At 41.4% G+C, this 20,681-nt stretch overlaps 1 protein-coding gene across 4 annotated transcripts in view; it reads right to left on the bottom strand.

Moving 5' to 3' along the window:
* NUP93 (nucleoporin 93) overlaps positions 1-20,681 on the bottom strand; it is a 104,216-nt gene that overhangs the window by 39,261 nt on the left and 44,274 nt on the right. The window contains exon 1 of one of the 4 annotated variants that reach the window (XM_058709518.1): positions 12,052-12,443. The exons of 1 other annotated variant lie outside the window; for it this stretch is intronic. The gene's annotated coding sequence lies outside the window, so the exon portion shown is untranslated. Of the gene's footprint in view, positions 1-7,477; positions 7,522-10,441; positions 10,462-12,051; positions 12,444-20,681 lie in introns of those variants that run through there. 2 more of the 4 variants (XM_058709520.1, XM_058709519.1) reach the window with 2 other exon arrangements.

The raw sequence follows: 20,681 nt of genomic DNA, 5'->3' as shown, positions 1-20,681 counted from the left end.
CTAACTGGACCACGGGATCCCAACAAGGATAAGGAAGAGGCAAAAATTAAACACAGTTCTCAAGAGACCAAATGTTACCGAGATACTTAGGGAATAGTACTTCTATTTATTCTGTATTTTATTTTCTTCTAAATCAAGAAAATAAAGAAAAACTTCCTTTTCTTTCTAAACAGGTGGGAGTCCAAGAGGGAAGCAAAGTATCTTTAGTTTGTTTTCTTTGTCCCCTATTATTCCCCTTTACAAATGATGAGTTGAAGGCTCAGAGAATTCTGTTATACCAGTACAAGTAAAGGCGAACCCTTTCATGGCTATGGGGATGACACCATGCTACGTGTGCATTACACATATCTGGGTCTAGTCCTTGCTTTTAACCCAATACTAAGCTGTCTCTCGGGGCTGCCTAACTGGATCATACTTTAATGCAGGTCCTTAATTAATATAGGTTTAAACGTTGAAAGGGCCAAACGAGATGGTTTCTAGAGCTTCTATCAACCCTACAATGTTGTGGTTCCATATTATTTAGATCACCTAGTTCGTTAGTAGCAAAGCCTGGACTTAGAAACCAAATTTTCTGACCCCTTTTCTACCTTTTTCCATCCTACCATACTGTCTCTATCACAGCAAATCAAGGTAGAATAAACATATTTTATGACTGAATATTTATTCATTTCTTCCCCTTATGTCACACAGTGAGGGGAAGAATGAGACAATAGATAAATATCAAGTTTGTGGCATTCCTTGAGAATGGTGTTTTTCTTTTTTTTTTTATTTATTTTTTTTAATGTTTTTTATTTATTTTTGGGACAGAGAGAGACAGAGCATGAACGGGGGAGGGGCAGAGAGAGAGGGAGACACAGAATCGGAAACAGGCTCCAGGCTCCGAGCCATCAGCCCAGAGCCTGACGCGGGGCTCGAACTCACGGACTGCGAGATCGTGACCTGGCTGAAGTCGGACGCTTAACCAACTGCGCCACCCAGGCGCCCCGAGAATGGTGTTTTTCAAAATGTGGGTCAGAACCGGTAAATGGGTCATGAAGTCGATTAGCATTTTTTTTAATGAAATAAAATGCAACAGAGATATGTGATATACGTAAACACTGTTTTGTGAAAGTTTCCTTTCAATTATATAGTTGAAAGCATTTATATGTATGAAGTGGGTCATGGTGTAAAATATAATGCTTCTAAGGATCACAGACAAAAAGCTGGAAATCATTGCTCTAGATGTCAACTCTATGGTGTCTCAAACTCTTATTACTGTTTATTGCTGTGGAACAATACACACTGTACAGCTGTCCAAGATCTCCAGCCACATGTTCCATCTTTAACAGAGGAAGTGGGCTGCCCTGTAATGTATAAAGGTTTCTCCTGCTATTGAAAGTAGAACATACCTTTGAACCCTTTCGTAAGTTAAAAAGAAATAAAGCGAAGAAGCAATTACCATTAACACCTGTGCAAAAAATTCCGCGTTTTCCCAGACCCCAAAAATAAACTCTCTTAGGCTTTTCTGATACCTTGAGGCACATCTTGTTAATGGATGCACAAAATAAATCAAGAGAAAGCACAGATGCTCACAGACACAGTTCAAAGAGCTCTGGCGGCTGAGGCCGAGGCCGCGATGCCGGTGTGGCTCCCAGGGAAGGAGTCTGGTGATGCTGCTTTCGCCGCCACTGCCCGGTGCACGCTGCCTCTCTAAATGCTTGCTACAAAACAGATGCTGAAGGCTATTTTTGCTTTTCACCTTTTTCATAAAAACAAAAGTCCTCTTTGAATTTCTTTTGGTTAGCACACAGGTGCTAATGTAGGTCTTTTATAAAAGCAAAGTGGCATAACACAAACTTTTGAAAAGCAAAGGACACCTGTACTAACCCCAAGAACCACCCAGAACATAACCGCAAGCTAAGCCAACTCTCCTAAAAAACGTGTGGTTACATCTCAGGTACCTGACAGCCGAACGAGCTTTGAAATGGCGCACGTTGGGAAAGACAGGCATGAAACGGCCTTATTTTTAGTCACCAGGCAGACTGGGTCTCAGAATACAAGTGGCAGCTAACTCCTACTGCAGAAGACGGGAGTGGGCACAGGGATGTTTTTGTCAAATGGCCAAATTCTCTTAGCTTATTTGCTTCCCAAAAGTGAGAACTGTGAGAAATAAGGGTCTCTGGGAGAAGAATTCTGGTGTCCATTTTAGCTAGGAAAGTAAGATGGCGAAAAGTGCTTCCCGTCTACGAGGAAGAAGTGCTCTGCCGGACAGTTACGTAAACAGTTTGAAATGAAGACTCTGAACACAGATTTCCTGGCCGTTAAAAAATTAAACAAGAAAGATACAATGATATGGCAAAAGCCGTATTTTACATGCTCCTTCCCCTTCAAAACACAAAAGACCATTCCGTGTCTCTTCCCCTTCAAAAGATCAACTGTCAACGGCAATCTACTCTGTCAAAAATTCAAAGTGAAGCCCCCACAGCAGGCCAGACTAACTACGAGAAGGTATCTGACAAAAACACATAGTGAGTGCTGTAAAAGCCTTGTATCTTCTCTCATTTCATACAATGTACAAATTAATAGATCTGTAACCAATATTCCAAACCAAAATAATAACACAACCAAGCAGTGACAGGAGAAAATGGTCACTGTGGATTAAAAAAACATTGCCAAGATACAAGCAACAGCTAAGAAGGTAATGAAACAAGGAAAAGAAAACTAAGCAGATCAAAAAATAAACTCAACAGACGGAATCCTCAAGAGGGTCTGCTCCAAGATGGAAACCAGAATTCCAATAAGCACGGCAAGTAGCCATTACCTTTAGATAGTGAAACGGAGACGTGTCTGATTTCTAAAAAGACAGGAGTGTGAGTTATACCCATTATCCTGCTTCTGCTCATTCTGAGTAAAATGCCTATTCCCTTAACCTCTCCTAAATTTCCCATCTTCCCAATTTCTGAACAAATGACCTCTTCTGAAACCTTCTCCTGGGTGAATTTTTTACAAAAGTAAAACTGCTACTGGAGGAGAAAGTGAGGAAGGACAAAGCAAGATGCTGTTTTCAGATGGGCACAACGGAAACCCTGCCAGTGCTCAGAGCCGCTGGGCCTATCAGATGGCGTGGACACGCTTTTCATTAGCTCCCTTGTGGTGCCCACGGAGAACGCCTCGAGGAATTTGCAGGTGCAAAGAGATGTTCATTACTGATAAAGCCTAAAAGATGAACAGAGAAATTTTTAAATTTAAACATTTTTATTTTTTTTTTTTTTTTTTTTTTTTTTTTTTAAATCTTTTTTTCAACGTTTTTTATTTTTATTTTTGGGACAGAGAGAGCATGAACGGGGGAGGGGCAGAGAGAGGGAGACACAGAATCGGAAACAGGCTCCAGGCTCCAAGCCATCAGCCCAGAGCCTGACGCGGGGCTCGAACTCACGGACCGGACCGCGAGATCGTGACCTGGCTGAAGTCGGACGCTTAACCGACTGCGCCACCCAGGCGCCCCGAAATTTAAACATTTTTAAAAGCTGGGGGGATTTCATATGGTCTTATAGCATGTTTGGTTATTTCATCAGAGAAATATTTAACGCAATACAGTAAGAACACATAAAATGTCAGCCTAAAACGCCTAAGAGACGGTGAAATCTTCTTTTACAAGGAATACGATATGAATAGCAAATCCAGGCTTTATCCTGCAACTCAGGTATTTAGAGTCAATCCCATAGCTTGTTTTCTACAAAAGTTTAATACTTTAAACTGTTCTTCACAGACCGCATCATATTTTAAAAAGCAGATGCACAGATAGAGGTCTTTAAAAAATCCCCCTGGAGGAGAAGGAAAAAAGAAAAAAAAAAGAAAAAGAGGTTAGAGTGGGAGAGAGCCAAAGCATAAGAGACTGTTAAAAACTGAGAACAAACTGAGGGTTGATGGGGGGTGGGAGGGAGGGGAGGGTGGGTGATGGGTATTGAGGAGGGCACCTTTTGGGATGAGCACTGGGTGTTGTATGGAAACCAATTTGACAATAAATTTCATATATTAAAAAATAAAAAAATAAAATAAATAAAACATAAAAAAAAAAAAAAATCCCCCTGCAGGGCACCTGGGTGGCTCAGTCGGTTGGGTGTCCGACTTTGGTTCAGGTCATGATCTCGCAGTCTGTGAGTTCGAGCCCCGCGTCGGGCTCTGTGCTGACAGCTCGGAGCCCGGAGCCTGCTTCGGATTCTGTGTCCGCCCCACCCCCTCCGCCCCTTCCCCACTCACGCTCTGTCTTGCTCAAAAATAAGTGTTAAAAAAAAAAAATCCCCCTGCAAAAAGCAGTGCTAAGCTGGCAGCTGACATCACCAACTGTACCATGTTTTTAATGCTGTTGTAGGATCTTTCACTGTGCTTTTATGCAAAAGTCTAGCCACTCTCATTCAGCAGGTGGCAGCAGACCCTGCAAGAGTGGCTGTGAGTCCCACCATTTGCCAGCTCAGCAGATCCATAGGCCTGCAGGCAGCTCTGGAGCCACAGGTGGCAAACCCTGTCGCTGTAACATGGCGCCGCATGGGCACCAGGCCATCTGTCACTGTCAGGCTTCAGGGTCCCATTTTGTACATGGTTTCTACTCCTGGGCTAAACAAAGGACCACGCAATCAGGTGACAGATCTGGGTCCATTAAGGCAAAACAAATCAGTTGCTCCCATAATTCAAATTGGTTTAAAGAATGGTCTACAAATTCTCACAAGTTAAATCTACCTCAATGTGTCCAAGGAGATTCTAAACCTAAGAACACACAGCTCTGAGTAGTGCCTCCTTCTGGACCTGCCTAGGGCCTTCTGGGCAGCACTGACTTAAGGGGGCTGGCATGCCTGGTCTCTTCAAGGGCATGCCAACCCAGGCGTGATGAAATTCCACCTCACCTGTCTGTGCCGTCTGGAAAAGCCACAGGCCTTTGAGAGAGCCATTCACACGAGTCCACCTACTGCCTTTTGTGGACCCCTTCTTATTATCTTCTCCAACCCACAGAAGAATGAAGAAGAGAAAGAGAAGGGAAAGTAATTACCATACAACAAAAACCCAACTTCCAAGATTTTCAGTACTGAGTAAAGAAAGACAATGTAAGAGGCGGGACTCACCATGACCCAGAAGGGAAGGTTTTTGAGAACGGGGACATGCCATTCCCGTGTGCGGCAGTGAGGGGTGCAGGAGGGCACAGCACACCTCCCTTGTCAACACAATGTAGGCACATAACTACTAGATGCCTCTTCCTATTTCTATACCAAGTCATGAAGCAAGGGCTGCTTATCAGCACTTTGAGTTACTGTCCTTGCAAAGTAAGGCTGAGGTTAAGTAAGGGCTGTCCCCCCTGTGAGGGCCATTTAAATCGCTTGTGCTACCGCTGCAAACCCAGCTGTGCCCTTGCAGGGAGCCCAGGGCAGTCCTGTTATGTTACCTACCTCTGGCCATCCAGGAAAGGAAAGCAATCTGTTCAGCTCAGTCATTGGGGGCCACGTGCAGAGGGGGATCAAGTAGTAAGGGCACAATATAGATGAGTAGGATCATAAACGAGGGCGATTTAGGCACTAGGGAGGAAAAAATGTTTTCGGCAGAACACCCCTCCCCGCCTCCCAAATCCAGCAAAGCCCTGCAGTAACCTTTCAGGGTTGCATAAATGAGTTTCCCCTGCTGGTCACAAGAGGTCTGGGGAGATGATGTGGCTTGCTCAGTGCTGATAACCTTACCACTTCATGAAAAACAAGCCAGAGCCTGTGTCCTAGTGAAAGAGGCCATGATGCGGCAGGATGTGCCACGCTGCAGTGGCTTGGGCCTCTGCTGGCCATCCTCTTCTCTCTCCACTACTAGAAGTGGGGCAGGGGGGGCGCCTGGGTGGCGCAGTCGGTTAAGCGTCCGACTTCGGCCAGGTCACGATCTCGCGGTCCGTGAGTTCGAGCCCCGCGTCAGGCTCTGGGCTGATGGCTCGGAGCCTGGAGCCTGTTTCCGATTCTGTGTCTCCCTCTCTCTCTGCCCCTCCCCCGTTCATGCTCTGTCTCTCTCTGTCCCAAAAATAAAATAAAAAATGTTGAAAAAAAATTAAAAAAAAAAAAAAAAAAGAAGTGGGGCAGGGAAGAACAGGAACACTAGAAGCCAAGACAGAGATGGAGGGAGGGCAGCCGGCCAACTGTTCTCAGACTGTTGAGGTGGCCCCATGGGAGAAAGCAAGGTCAGCAACTCTGAACATTTTATCTCCCTGCGCACCCCCCTCCCTGCCATCACCAAAAAAAACTAGTGCACTTGCTCGGGCTAACCTTTGGGGACATAAGAACAGGGGGGATTCTGAAAAGAAAACTTCAATGTAGTTTTGCAAATGGTATGTAACAGTGTGGCAAAGTATGTCTGGCTTTAAAAACCAGCACCAGAACGTTCTCCTCACTCAAGGGTATGAACAGATCGAAAAAATATTAATCCCATAGCCACCTGAAGTGACAGGAAGGTAAGAAAAGGAGGATACGCATTAAGGGATGATAAAAATGTTTTAATAGGTCTTTGAGGAACTGATTTCCATCTTGGAGATGGATCGGTCCACATTCAAAGAACCTTGGGTACTCAAAACGCACTGCGGTATAAAATGGGAATGCTCCAATAATGGCCTTTATCGTGGCCACCACTGCCCCCACCATCCCCCAAACCCACTCTAAAAGAACTCAGTAAAACAACCTCATATTGTGTTAAAAAAACAAGCCACAGATCCCCTGCTTTGCTATCTAGTGTCTTTTCCCTTTGGAAACAGGAAACAAAAGCAAGATTTGGGGGGTTGTGAGAGTTGACAGCGGAGGGTGTGTCTCCAAGCCAGTGAGGTGGGAACCTAGTGGGTTTGGCCAGGCCATGCCAGGCCGTCTCCACAGCGCTCAAGATCCAGTTCTACTTAGCAAGCAAAAGGCGCGCCCCTGGGGAAGGCCATGTTTGAGAACCACGTGTCATATTAACTCCCTACTGGCACACGGTGTCAGTCACTCACACTGCAGTCGGAAATCACAGCCCCTCCCACTATGCAGCACTGCCTATGCCTACGGGACGGATCATCATGGCCGTCACAGAAAAGGGAGCTTTGGTTTTGCTGCAGTTTCTTCTTATTCAGAAATTCTTTTTCAGACATCTGTCTGGAGTCCACTAAAACGAGCCAGAGACTTTTCTAACTTCCGTTGTCTTGCGTGGAATTTGCCACGGTACGCTTCTGCCCTGCTAACAGTCGTTGGAATTGCACTCTCTAAAACCTCAAGCTTGGAAACGTTTTGACTTCACCCTGTCAGTGTTGAGGGAATACCACAGGATACACCATTCACCATTAATCACCATGGGTACAGGAAACAGAAAACACTGCTTAGCTGGAGTGGCAAATACAAACAACAGGAGAGAGAGCAAGACCACTTTACGAATACAAACAGCCTGAAACTGACTTTTCGCCCAGCCCATCCTTACTAGGAAAAGGGACAAGCCTGCACTACGGGATCCCTCATACCTTACAGCTGGAGGAATGATCTGCTGGGAGGGGACGTCAGAATGCCCGGCTCCATCGAAGCTCGGGGCAGACGGACGTGACGCTCATGACTATCCCAGGAGATGAGCACTTCCTCCTCTGAGCTGAGACAACATAATGGACCTAAAAGCTCAACTTGCAGAATGTCTTATTTTTCAATGTTCGTTTATAAATGACAAATTTATAAATGCCTATCAACACAGGCCCGGGAAGACTCCAGGCACAGTTCAATTAAGTCATTTCTGGCAAGACGAGTAGGAACATCTCCATGAGTTAAGCGGCTGAGGTAAATATAGGTTTTGCCGAAAGCTCAATCCATTAGGGCCACCAGTCACCAGTGTGCCCACAAAGAGAAAGACAGGCAATCAGATGTAGAGAGTAGCATACACAGCACAGCAAAGATAAGGAGTCAGGTGGCCTGAAGTTAGGGCAAATCAACTGCTTTCCAGATGGATGACCTTGAGAAAGTTATTTAACGACTGTAAACCGTACTGTATCTAACTGCAAGATGAGCTGATAATACTTCATAAACTCTGAGGCCGGCTCCCGAAATTCCAACTCCATGAGACATGGGAACAGGTAAGAAATTAGCATTGTCCTACTACCATGACTACAGTTCACTTCCAAAATAATCCATACCTTGAACCACAAAGAAATGAACTTGGGTTTTGAAGGTGGCAACATATATTTTAAATATAAAATAACCAAAGCCCACACAGAGCTAGAATGAAAACAGACTCAAAAACAAATAACATCTTTTCATAGGAACGCTGGCTTCATCTTGTCATAAAGGAGACTCGTACTGTCCTGTTTTCTAAAATCCATCCTCTACTGGAAGAAGTTATGTTTCTACGTTTTTTTTAAAGAAAGAAGAAAACACAAAGCAAGGAGTTTCAAAAGCACTAATATGAAATATTTAAAAATGTATTTTATCCATATCTGTCACCAATTTCTTAAAAGGAACAATCGGAAGCTATTGAGATATAAATGCTAATTAAGTCTTTTACTTCAGGAAAATCTCAAAATTTCCATCTTCTAACAGGATAAAAAAACAACTGTAAATTGGCAAAGCAGTGCTACTAGAGGTGTCCTCAAACTTGATTAAAGAAAAATAACTCATGCGCTCCACCTCTTATCACAGTGTTCGTGGTGACGCCATTTTACTCCTTCCTCACTGCCATCTTAGTGCCACGGAATGTTTCTAGCGGGCTGGCCGACATGCTTGCTTATCTACATTATGGCACTGCCAGAGCATTCAAAGGTTTGATATGAACATTTTTTTTTGTAGCAAAAAGAGCGAGCCCCTGACTCTTTATTAGCAGCTAGGCTAAAACTGCATGAGAAAACCGAAGAGCTTCTAGATTGAAGAGACTCGGGAACCCCCCATAAGTATGAGAAAGGAGAGCCTCTTCCCAGGAGCCAAACTTGAGTAGACCATGGTAGAGGCAAAGCACCGGAAAGCAACTGGGTCTCTGCTATCTCCCCAGAGTACCTTGTATGTGATTTACATAAAGCCAGAGAAAGAAAATAAGATCAGAATCTTCAACCGAGTTTTACTTTAAAAATTTCAATGGAAGGCTTTGTGACACCCGTCAAGCCATCCAACCAACCATTTTATGCAAGCAAAGCTGCAGTTAAAATGGGAGTTCTAGTTTGCTGCCCCAGAACTCTTTTATTTCTAAGTGCAAGCCTTGTAAAAATCAAGGGGAAGGAATCCCTTTGCATTCTACCACACATCTAAACAATTAATATATTAAATGTCCTTCCCAGGGTTACAAAAATTATACGGAGATCTAGGCTCTTCTGCTGCAACCCTGAGATTTATATAAGATTTATGGAATCTTTGTAGGATTCTGAACAGGGCTCAGGAAAGTGAGCCTTCCTATTTCAATGAAAAGACTGATGTGGAAATCCTCCTCTCCCTTAGTTTCAAAAACATCTATCAATTAGAGAAAACCAGCATTCAGTGAGTAGGATGAATAACAGCTAGAGCAGTAGGACTTGCAGGAACAGCTGGCTTTATAAATTTGGTATCAAGTTAAAAGGATTCTCGGATACTCAGTTCTGTGAAGATTCAACTCCTGAAACAGCTACTAAAGCATTTTGAGCAAATTCTTCATGGTACAGTTTACTGTAAAATACACTTACTATACATTCTTCAGGGTTAAGTGCCTTAAAAAAAATAAACACAGAAGTCGAAGTTAAAATCCACTTACTTCTCTTAGGAACAGCATAAAGGAACAAAGGAATAAGCCAGTCAAAACCAATTAATTTTAAGAATCGAGATCTCTAAGCTTACAATCACAAACAAGAGTTTTCCACAAGTAGCTTTGAAGTCACAACTATTAATTAAACAGAAGACACTAAGAATTATCCCCATTAAAGAGAGTGAAAGTCTCAATCTATTGATCTTTTAGGACAAAATCTTGTTTTGTTAAAACACTTTTTCTTATATATTTCAATCAGCTACTACAGATCATTAACATGGAAGGGTTTTCTTCTAAAAACAAAACAAAACAACAACTAAATTAAAATCCAGCAATTTTCTTCAGGATTGAAAAACAAACTCTTTGTAAAAGACCGTGAAAAGATGCCTGAACTCTTAAATATAGCATATTTGGATTTTTTTTTATCCCAAGTGTCATTTTCACCTTTTGACTAGTGACAGATTCATACCTCTCATTAACTTAAATTACCAAATAATGAATTGAAAACATGTGTTAAAATCATTCATAGAACCTATATTCCAAACATATATATATATATATACACATGTATATATATCTTACACTTGGTTTCTGACACACACATAAAAAAAAATACACCCAAGAACCTCTGTTACACCTTTAATATTTGCAGCATTCATTTAAAAGTCTATTTTGCCCTTTCAACCAAAGACAAATTTTCAATCTCTCCCCGCTATATGAGTATATGAGAAATACTTACTGTAGACAAAAGGATTCCATTTTCTTTCTGAGAATATTCTCCACCCTCTTAGAGAACTCTTCTATGCGGTATGCAAATTCATTTTCTGAGTTTTACAGTCACAAAGCTCTTGTGCCACAGAGCCGAATGTAAATGAAATGGCCCTGCAGCTGCCTTCAGAATGCAGCTCACCTCAACCATGATACAGCTAATTGTTAAAAATGGTGGCTGAGACATTTTCCATACATTAAATTAAGGAGCTCTGATGAAGGCGCTGGCATCCACCCACTTCAGACAAAGGAAAATAATTTGCAATTGTACCAAGGCACGGATAATTGAGTCATCTCCCATACAGGGTCAGTGTTAGAGGTTTCCTCCATCTTTACAAAATGCAAACCACAGCTCATTGTCTCATCTCACAAATCAATTCTTTGCAATGCTGCACTGGGTCAGAGTTTTAAAGGAATCTTAGTCGTGGGCAAATCCAGATCTCCAATGCTGAGATGAGCAAAATTCTCAGTTCCTCTCCCTTCCCTGAGCAGCTCTCCTCCATTCCCCACTTGACAGCTCCTCAAATCTTCCTATTGTTAAGAGTACAGAAAGTCCCCCACCTCTGAAGAGAGCTTAATCTCTCAACTAGGTGAGCAATTTCCAAGTCCCTGCTGCAGAAAGAAGTCTAGACCCTACAGGTCCCATGATACAAATACATTCCTTGGGATAAAAAGCTATACATCACTGTCTTTTTCTGTTGTTTGTAAGGGAAGGCAACAAGCAAGCTGCTTTTTAACGCTGATTAAAAGCATTTTCAACTCTGATATTAATCAAGGTATTAAAAGTGTTATAGGCAACATTTATAATTTTATTACCCTCCAGATAATGCTTACATGACTTAGGAAGTTTTCATCTCATGTACTGAAATCACATTCTCTACACCAAAAATGTGAAATATACTTAAAGGACTCGTACTCTTTTGAGGATGAATTTAAGAAAGAAAAAGTAACTACCTTAATTTAAATCGCCTACCTGATAATACTTAAAAACCCATATCTTTGATGTTATTATTTAATTCTTATTTAAAGCTTTATGCTAAAGCATTTCCTGTGAGATAATCCCAAATACTTCCAATATTACTTCCTCCCTATAACAAAATGTAAATGATTAAGGCATAATACACACACACACACACACACACACACACAGTCACCTACAATCCCAAAGGATCTGGTTTTATCAAAAGGAAATTCTATTTTAATATTTTACCTCATATAAGAATTCTACACTTCACATGCATCTTTTTAAAAAAACCTTACAAAGTCCAAACTACTTATTACTTAAAGATGAAGTCTGAAAAATCCAAAATAACCAACTATTTAAATCTTTAAGCAAATACCTCTCTGCCCCACCCAATGGATTTTTTTAAGAAAAATATTAGAATGACAAGGCACAAATCTGAACAATTCTCAGGAGAATCAAGTACTTTTTCTATCAAATGAGTTAAATCTTCTGAATTTACCTTGAAATTTTAAACAAGCCAAGATCTCGTCTTTCAAAGGTACTGCAACAACATGCTGTCACTCTATTTACTAGGGTGCATTTCTCTTAATTTCTTTACAAAACATAGGTAATCCTACCTGCAGCTCTCAAATTTTAGGAGTTACAGACCAGTCGATGCTGTTGGTCACTGCAGCTCTTCCATACCTTCTATGTGGGATGAGCTCCGTTGGAACCAGTGCTCAAGTTTTTCCCACTCCAGACAGCCAGAATTCAGGGGGTGTGGGGGGGGGGGTAGGAAGAGGAAGGGAGAGAGGAGAGAGATGGAGAGAGGAGAGAAAGAAGAAAAAGGAAAAGAGAACACCCAGCAAATGTGATATGACTGAAGCATTAAAGAGTCCAATTAGACAATGAGACTGCAGGGTCCCCTTAAAAAGGGTGTCCTGCAGCCCCTGGGGCACAGCGTCATCTTTCGTGCTGCTCCACACAAATTCAGAGAAGTCAGCTATCAGTTTGAAAGCACAAACTGATGGGAGTAACAGTTTATAGGTTACAGAAGGGTATTTTATTGTTAACGGACTGTACCAAGTTAAGATTTAAGAGGGGGAGAGACAACATGTAGGCAAGGAATGCTATGATACTTTTTCTTTTTCGACCCAAGCCACTGCAATTACTCTGATGTGAATTTTTGATGACTTCCGACATCTTGCATGGTTAATAATCGCTTCAGCTGTCATGTTTGGTTAATGTGGAAAATGCATTTGCTGCATTGTGATGCAATGCTGTGGCCACAGATTGTAACACCAGTTGTGAAGCTGGTCCCTTAACTGAGCAGCAGGAATTTGCACATGCCATGATGCTAAAATAAATGGTAGTTAAAAGATTTTATACAGCAGCAGACAGATTCTGCCATTTTAGCCTACAGGATGTGTAGATCCAACATACACAAGCATCTCAGATCGCCGTGCCCTCATCAACTGCACCATCCTTCAAACAGAACAGTACATTCACCATCTTAAATGTTTGGCCTCTCAGTAGTTAAAAGATTTCAATACTGTTTAAATAACTATTCAGATTAATTATAGCTTTGAACAGAACTGAGGCTATTTTGCGTTTCAGGAATATACAGCCAATGAAACTGTCAGTGACACAGGAAAATGCAGACCTTTTATTAACATATGCTCGGCTCAACTGTCACTTCTTCGTACAACATTTAGGGAAAAATATATGATGTGTAAGTAATGAATATTCCCATGCTACCGTACTGGTTTTTAAAAGAGCTCCTCAGACAGGATTTTTTTTTCTTCTGTGTTTTAATGTATAACCTGAAAATCAAAGACTACATTAAAATACTAACATATGCTTTTCATTGTCACTAAAAGAAATTCAATGCAGCAAAGAACTGTGCAATCTCAAGAAAGCTTGTGAAAAAGCAAAGATTAAACTGCACGAAGAACCATGCATCCGATTATTAAAGTCAGGCTAGTCAGGTAGTGGACCATCATTATCATGGTGCAGATTGCAGGGAAAAAAAAAAAAAAATCGAGAGAAATACCCTTCCATCTTCAAAACCAAAAACCACAAACCCTACAATTGCAATCTGTTGATTGCAAAACCAACACCTATACTGCAGAACCAGAATGACACATGGTATTTGCCAATTTTGTAATATATTTTTATACAAATATTAACTTGGCTACTTAGCATCTAGAATTTGGCTACCTGGGCTTCTTATTCATCTGCAGTCATCATTTTGGTATTTAAAGAAGCAGAACCAAGTTAGACTTTGTTGCTTTAAAAGAAAAACAATTAATATAATTAACTTAGATTTCTTACATCAGAACTTTAGCCAATTAAATGCTCCGAGTTGAGATGTTGCAGACATTTCTGCCTTTATAAAAAACATGACCGAAAAAGAAGGAACATAGGAACACACTGGGGTCTGAACAGTGCATAACGATGAAAGAACTTCTGCTACTAACATAAAAATCAACTCGTGATTTCCTTTGTTTTATTCACTGTGATAGCACCAAGTGCATAATTTGGAGGTGCATGCGTTAACAAGCACTGTAAAGCGGAAGAGCATTCTAGTTTTGTTTCTTCCCCTAACTTAAAATTAACTGCACCAACAGTGCTATTAGGTGCCATAGCAGGTATCACAGCAGTTGTAGCTAACATTGAACAATTCAAGCTTTTGTTGTTGTTGTTCCAGACCCAATACAAGGTACCACTAGCAGCTCAGAAACCACACAAGGAAGGGAGGAGGGGGGAAGGGAACGTGTGTTGGGGGTAGCTTTGAAATTAACCAGGCTCAGCTTATGCTCCAATTACCGAACAAAAGACAATCCTGGGGGACCTCTCTCTGAACCGGTGCAAGAAGCAAACTCTTTTGTTTCTGATCAAATAAATACTGCATTGGAGCCCGGTCGGTATGCAATAGGAGTCTCTGCCTGGGGACAGAAGGGGCAAGAAAAAAAAAGAACCCCCAAACCCCTGTGTGGTTAAGTCAAACAATTTTACTGATGGTTAAAACCTATTCCCAACGGAGACATCTGAAGTTCACTACAGGAGAGTGAGAAAACCCACTTCCATTACTAAAAAAACCCTCCTCACTGAGTCACTATTAAGAGATTTTTCTCCGACAGAACGGCCAACAAATAAATTAACAGGATATTTCTTTACGCTAGAACAAATTGTAAACAAGCTCGGATTCTGTCTTCCTCCAATCTGGGAAACCAGATGAGTTGCAAAATATTCTGATTGCAAAGGACCCTGGAGCAGAGGGTACAGAGAAGTGTTAACTAATCTGCTTCAGACCCCAGGGGCCTGAATACGTACGTAGAGATCATAAAAACACTGAAAAGCAGCCACCTTACAAAGGAGGCACTTCTCTACTTGTTTTATCACTAGCTGAACATAAAGCGATCAATTCCTAAATGTTTATTCGGTAGTCTATTATTTATTTTTGTTTTGGCTTATATAGACCCAAGCACCAAAAACTAGAATAAAAAGGGTAGACAACTAATGAACTCAGCATTTATTAATATAAGGGATAAAAATGGGCTTGTTTATACAAATGGAGATCATGTCGGATCCTTCCGACCAAAGGGATCGACACGTTTCAAAACCCTCTGTGCACCACACCATTCCCAACTACAACAGCTAGTTGTACACCAGATACACGCTACATAAAAAATCTACACGCCCAAAAGTGTAAAGACAGATGGAGCTTACTGCCACAAAGTGGATTTAGGTCTCTGTGTATTTGAAAGATCTCCGAATTTCAGGTGAGGGCTTGGATTCTCAAACAGTATTCTATGCAAAATCCAACAAAGCACACCTTTACACAGTTCCTTTGAATTCATTATAATGAGACTCTTTGATAGAAAAGCTTCAAGTTTGTTATTTCTATATCCATCTTTCTACAGATCCTACCAATCAGTCCATGAAAGAACTTCTCAGCAAACTACAGGTATAGGACAAAGATTTTTCCGAAAAAAAGTAGGAACACTTTATCCAACTTACGGCATCCAGATGCTGAAGACTCTCTGACCTTCATATAGTTAAGTGGTTTGAAAGATTTCTGAGTAGGAAGAAAAGGGGGCCAATTTCCTTAGGCCTACACTTGAAACCCAGCAAGGATGAGACATTGTTGAAGGTGTGGCATTAGTATTCCTTCTTTTTTTTCTACCTGTTATCATTAATAAATAAGATTATAGAAAAGAAAAGGCAAGCCATCGAAATTCTGTGGTTCAGGTAGAATTATAATAATAATCGCCAGGTGAAATTACCACGTTCAAGTGAACCACTGTAAAGCTCTAAAGTACCATGACAATATGCAGGGCTTTATGCAGAAATCAGACTTTGACAGATCCCTGGTGAGCTCTGTTCTACCTTCTGCCAGGTTCACTGGGCTGCTGGGAAGATAATGTAATATCACTGGTGGGTAAGTGCTTTTAAGAGTTAGGAATGAGAGGCCATGTGAGGTTGGGCAATTACTGTGCCCTACCCCGTAGCCTTCTAAGGCATAGCTGGATCTCGCTTCCCTTCCCCTCCATCACCAACCTCCTCCTGGCTGCTCTCTCCTCACTGAGACCTTGTTCCCTTGCCCCATGCTAAACATTCCCCCTCCCATACATTCATTTTTACTGCCACAATTCTTACCTCTAGACCAGAGGCTCTGGAAAATTCTGTCTGGAGTTATTTTCTGAACAGTGCTTCTTATCCTATCTCTAAATGTTTCAGGGGCATTTCTATGGGATGTCTTGCCAGAACATCAAAAGCTGAAATGAAATCTCAACACTCAACCAGTTAATCTTCCTAACTTCTCTGCCTCGACCGACAGCACCAATCCTTCTCCTCATTACAAACTTCAAGTTATTTCTGAACATCCTTCTTAAGCCCATCAGGCACCAAGTGTGGCAGATGTTTTATTCCAAGCATCTCTCACACATCTTTTCCTCTGCGTTTTCTCACCAACCCACCTGGTCCTGGTGTCATCACCATGCCTGGATTATTACAATTGTCTCTGAACACCGCCTCAGCAGGTATCCTTTCCACTGGCCAATCCAACTTCCATGGGTCTCCACACCCCCCTCCCCTTCTTCTTGACATTTACCTGCTCCAAAACTTTCAACAGCATGTGCTGCCTACACTCCACTACTTGGCAGTCACTCCTTCCACATTTGATACCCCCTCCCTGACAGATTTCATTTCTTAGCACATAACTTCTGTTCTCACCTCCCTGACTTTGGTCAGGCTATTATTCTCATATCCTCTTTCACTTCCTGCAAGCTATGCCCATGTAATCTTTCAAAGGCCCATTCAAATCCTGTCTGTTCGGGGGGGGGGGGGTCTTCCCCAATGCCCCAGAATTCATTCATCATTACCCACTCTTCTCCTCTGAAGTCCCAAGCCATGGAGAACCTCTTATCATTCCCATTCAATTCTGTCTGTCATTCTACACTGCCTTGGACAGCTTGGTCCAATTATAGAAATGTTGGTCAGTCTTGAATTTCCAGGTAGAAGATGATGGATGAACTTCCAGAGGACAGTATCCAGAATTTATGTTTATTCTAATTACATCGGTGCCTACCATAGTGCTGTCCATAGTGGACACTCAACAAAACCACTTCACTGATTTGTATTAGTGTTCACTAGACCCCACCCAGGCAGATACAGGCAACTACTTGAAGAGGACCTAAATATTACTTTTGCTTGTTGTTTGTTCTTTCAAATCTCTTTAGCTCCCTGAGATCACTGCAGCCTTAGGTAGTAAGACGGATGCTGAGATGGTTCTTGGCCAAAGTGCAGAGGCACCGAACTCTACTCTGTGACTAAGCATCATGACCAACAGTATTCAATTCCCAAAGTCGGCTTCCTTCTCCGTTGCATCTATCTAGTGCCAAGGAGGTTCAGGGAAGATGAGATGGTCCTGGCCCAAAGTCAGTGGCGTGGCATTCACAGCTGATCTGTCCTGACAAATCAGCTGAGAATGAAAAAGCAATCTGCTAATTTTATCAATGACATTTCACCTTGAGTATTGTTTTAAGTGAGGGCCTAGATTTAGGCAGTCAATAGAAATCAGCTGACTTCCGCAAGTCATTATTTAGCAGTAAAACAAATTAAGGTTCTGATGGTCATATGCAAACTCATCTGCCCAGGGGTCAAGAAAAAACAGGGAAAAGAAAGCTCCCTCTGTACGGAGAAGCTAAGGAGTTTCTGCTGCCCCAGAATACAGTTCTGCCTCTGGTATGCCTATAAACCAAAAAGGGTGGGAGAAGGGTGTAGAAGCAGGCCCAAACTTAACACACCAGGGTAAACGTAATTTCAGAAGTAAGATTTCCACTTCAAACACGTTTTCAGGAAGTAGTTTCCCAGTAAATGTAGTCATTAATGGGAATAGGCTAAAGTGGAAGGAGGAAGGATCTCTCCTTAAATATTCCTCCAGGGCAATTCACTGCAGTCCCAGATTTCAGAAACTCAGAATGAGGAGAGCTTTCTATCAGTCTGTGACTGTCTGTCTGTCCCATACATACACATACACACACACACACACACACACACACACTCTCTCTCTCTCTCTCTCACACACACACACACAGCATCTATCAGCCTCAGTATTTAGATAGAGGAAGCAAGTGATTTTGACATATATATATATAATATGTCATATATGTCATATATATGACATATGTCATATATGCCATATATGACATAATATATTAATATATTATATTAATATATATATTATATATATATTTATATAAACCCAAAGTATATGAAGACTCATTAGAATCATAGCCATGAATTTTCAGGGGCAATTCATTTATTTCCTGTGGCACACATTAAGAAAATAAGGGACAGAGAAACTCAGATTCTGGCCAAGGTCACACAGCGACCCGGTCTAGGTCCTGGGTTCAGGATGTGGGTTTCTTGTTTACAGAACTCTTTGCACAGCACTATGAGACACCATACCAAGAAAAACTGCTCGAGTATGTGCTTGAGTCCCAGATTCCACGGCATCTTAAGTTATTACATGGGGATAATGGTGGATACAAAAGAAGGGCTTCTAGCTTACTAGTTCTTGTTACCAATGTACTTTACACAACAGATGTTATTTCTTACCAGGTTGATTGTAAATAGAATTCTTTTAAACAAATTCTATTTTTAATTCAGTAGGGAAGCTGTTATTTGAAGGAATTCTAAAGCTAAATATCGCCCCAGGATTTCCTTTATAAATGCAGATATTCAGAGTTTGGATTTACTTACTAAAGCAAGGTTCATCATATTGTTACTATTATTTTAAATAAGAGACACTAAAACTTTAACTTTCATGTAATTTTTTTTTCTGCACATATTTTCTATTTCTAATATTAGCTGGAAAACACTGATAAGATCAGAAAGTGATTAAAAAAAAAAAGGCTCCTCAAGAGAAAGAAAAGGATTACTAAAATTATTCAATCCTCAATGACTTAAACAGGAAAAACCTGCATTCCATTATCTGGTCAGGGTTTCAAATTCACTGCCATACAAAATACAGTTCCTGAAATTTTTCTATGAAGGAAAATTGTAGGCAGGATTCTATTTTTTCATTAACCCTATTAAAAAGTTGACTATGGCATTCCTCAACGCAATAAACAAAATGTAGCATTAAGACATAATAAAATTACACTCAAGGATGCAACCCTTAAGAAAATTATAAACAAAAAATAACCAGGGGAAAACTTATGAGAATAGCAGCAGAATGAATGTGAAGCAGGTGCCCCACAGGATGCCGGCGAGGCAACAGGGGCGGCCGAGGGGAGAGGAGGCCCTGCCTTTCACCCCCACCGCTCCAGGTCAGGTCAGACAACAAAGAAGGCAAGCGAGACAGGTGGCCCTGTCTCGGCCCCAGGAACTTATGATGCCTTATAAAACACCCGGTCAGGTTTTCATCTCTGTGCTGCACGCCTCTCACCTCTACAACAGGAACACAAAAGACCTGCAATTCTGAAATTTTTTATGAAAATTAGCCTGATTTTAAAATCTGCTTTTCCCATACCATTCTTCTCTCCACCAGCCTTCCAGCAGTGACATGGGTGGAAGTCATTTCAAAGACAATGGTCCAGTTTTATTAACATGCTTCCTACCACTAAGTCCTCCAGCAAACTACTGTGGTGGCTTCAACATTTCCAGTTCTACTACTTTGCCATCTTGCACGCTTAAGTTGCTAGTGGGGCATTGCGGGTAAGCAAATCCCCTCAGGCAAACCTAAAACACTGAAAATCCACTAAAGATAGGGACTGTCTCATATCCACTTAGGGTGCTTAACAAAGCTTCATGCACAGGGTTGAGTGCTTATCATATATTTATTGATTAACCTGTAAATTGCTGAGGGTCGTCAATCAGAAGCTCCAGAGATGTTTACACAAGTGCAGACTGTCATCAACCTTCTCTGACTGTGGTGCTTCTTGGCAAATGTACATTTAGAGTTTCATCGGAAGTGTTCCTTATGAAGCTGGCCACCTATGTATTATTCGAACTTAATCTAATTAATTTCTGTTTAAGCCTCACTAACGAAATGAATATGGTGAAATATTGATAAAATGTCTCTCAAGGCTGTCTACATATGATTTCTAAAAGGAAGAGGTAATTAAGTCTAGTGGAAAGCATACTGGTCTCGGAGTTAAGAACTGGCTTCTAGGTAGCCCTACACAAGTCATTCACTTCGTGTCTCAGTCTCCTCATCTATAACATGGGGAAATGACACCAGACCTACGTGGAGTAAGAATGTTATGTGTATCTTCAACTGCCTATATAATAGAATTACTCTTCAAAACAAAGAGGAGCCATTTCAAATGATTTCTAAGACACAGGCTGCACATTTTAATACATTTTTCAAATATGCAGACTGATTTAGACATTTCCAAGGAAATACTTATTCTGCCTCTCTGCTTTCTCTCACGGCATCTGTTGTTACTAGCAGGGAAGGAAAAGTAAAATCTAATGTCATTAACAATAGACCCAACCAAGATCCCCAGGACTCACTTAATGCAGGAGGAGGGCACATAGAGAAGCAAATGAAAAGGTAAACAAAATGAGGATGAGAGGAGCTGAAGAGAAAGGCAGAGAAAATCAGGTTAATGAACAAAAACAACAAGTCCATCTTTCATCTCTCCTGGCTCCTACTGATAGCAGACGGTGTATTTAATCTGCTGAGAGACCAGATTTAAGGCCTCCCTTTGGCATAGTCCATCCATGAATTATTAACATCTGCAGAAGCAACAGC

The sequence above is a fragment of the Neofelis nebulosa genome, chromosome 17 (genome assembly GCF_028018385.1).
Source record: "Neofelis nebulosa isolate mNeoNeb1 chromosome 17, mNeoNeb1.pri, whole genome shotgun sequence".
NCBI lineage: Eukaryota > Metazoa > Chordata > Mammalia > Carnivora > Felidae > Neofelis > Neofelis nebulosa.
Note: the sequence above shows the minus strand (reverse complement) of the source record. Positions and strands in the feature narration are given on the sequence as shown.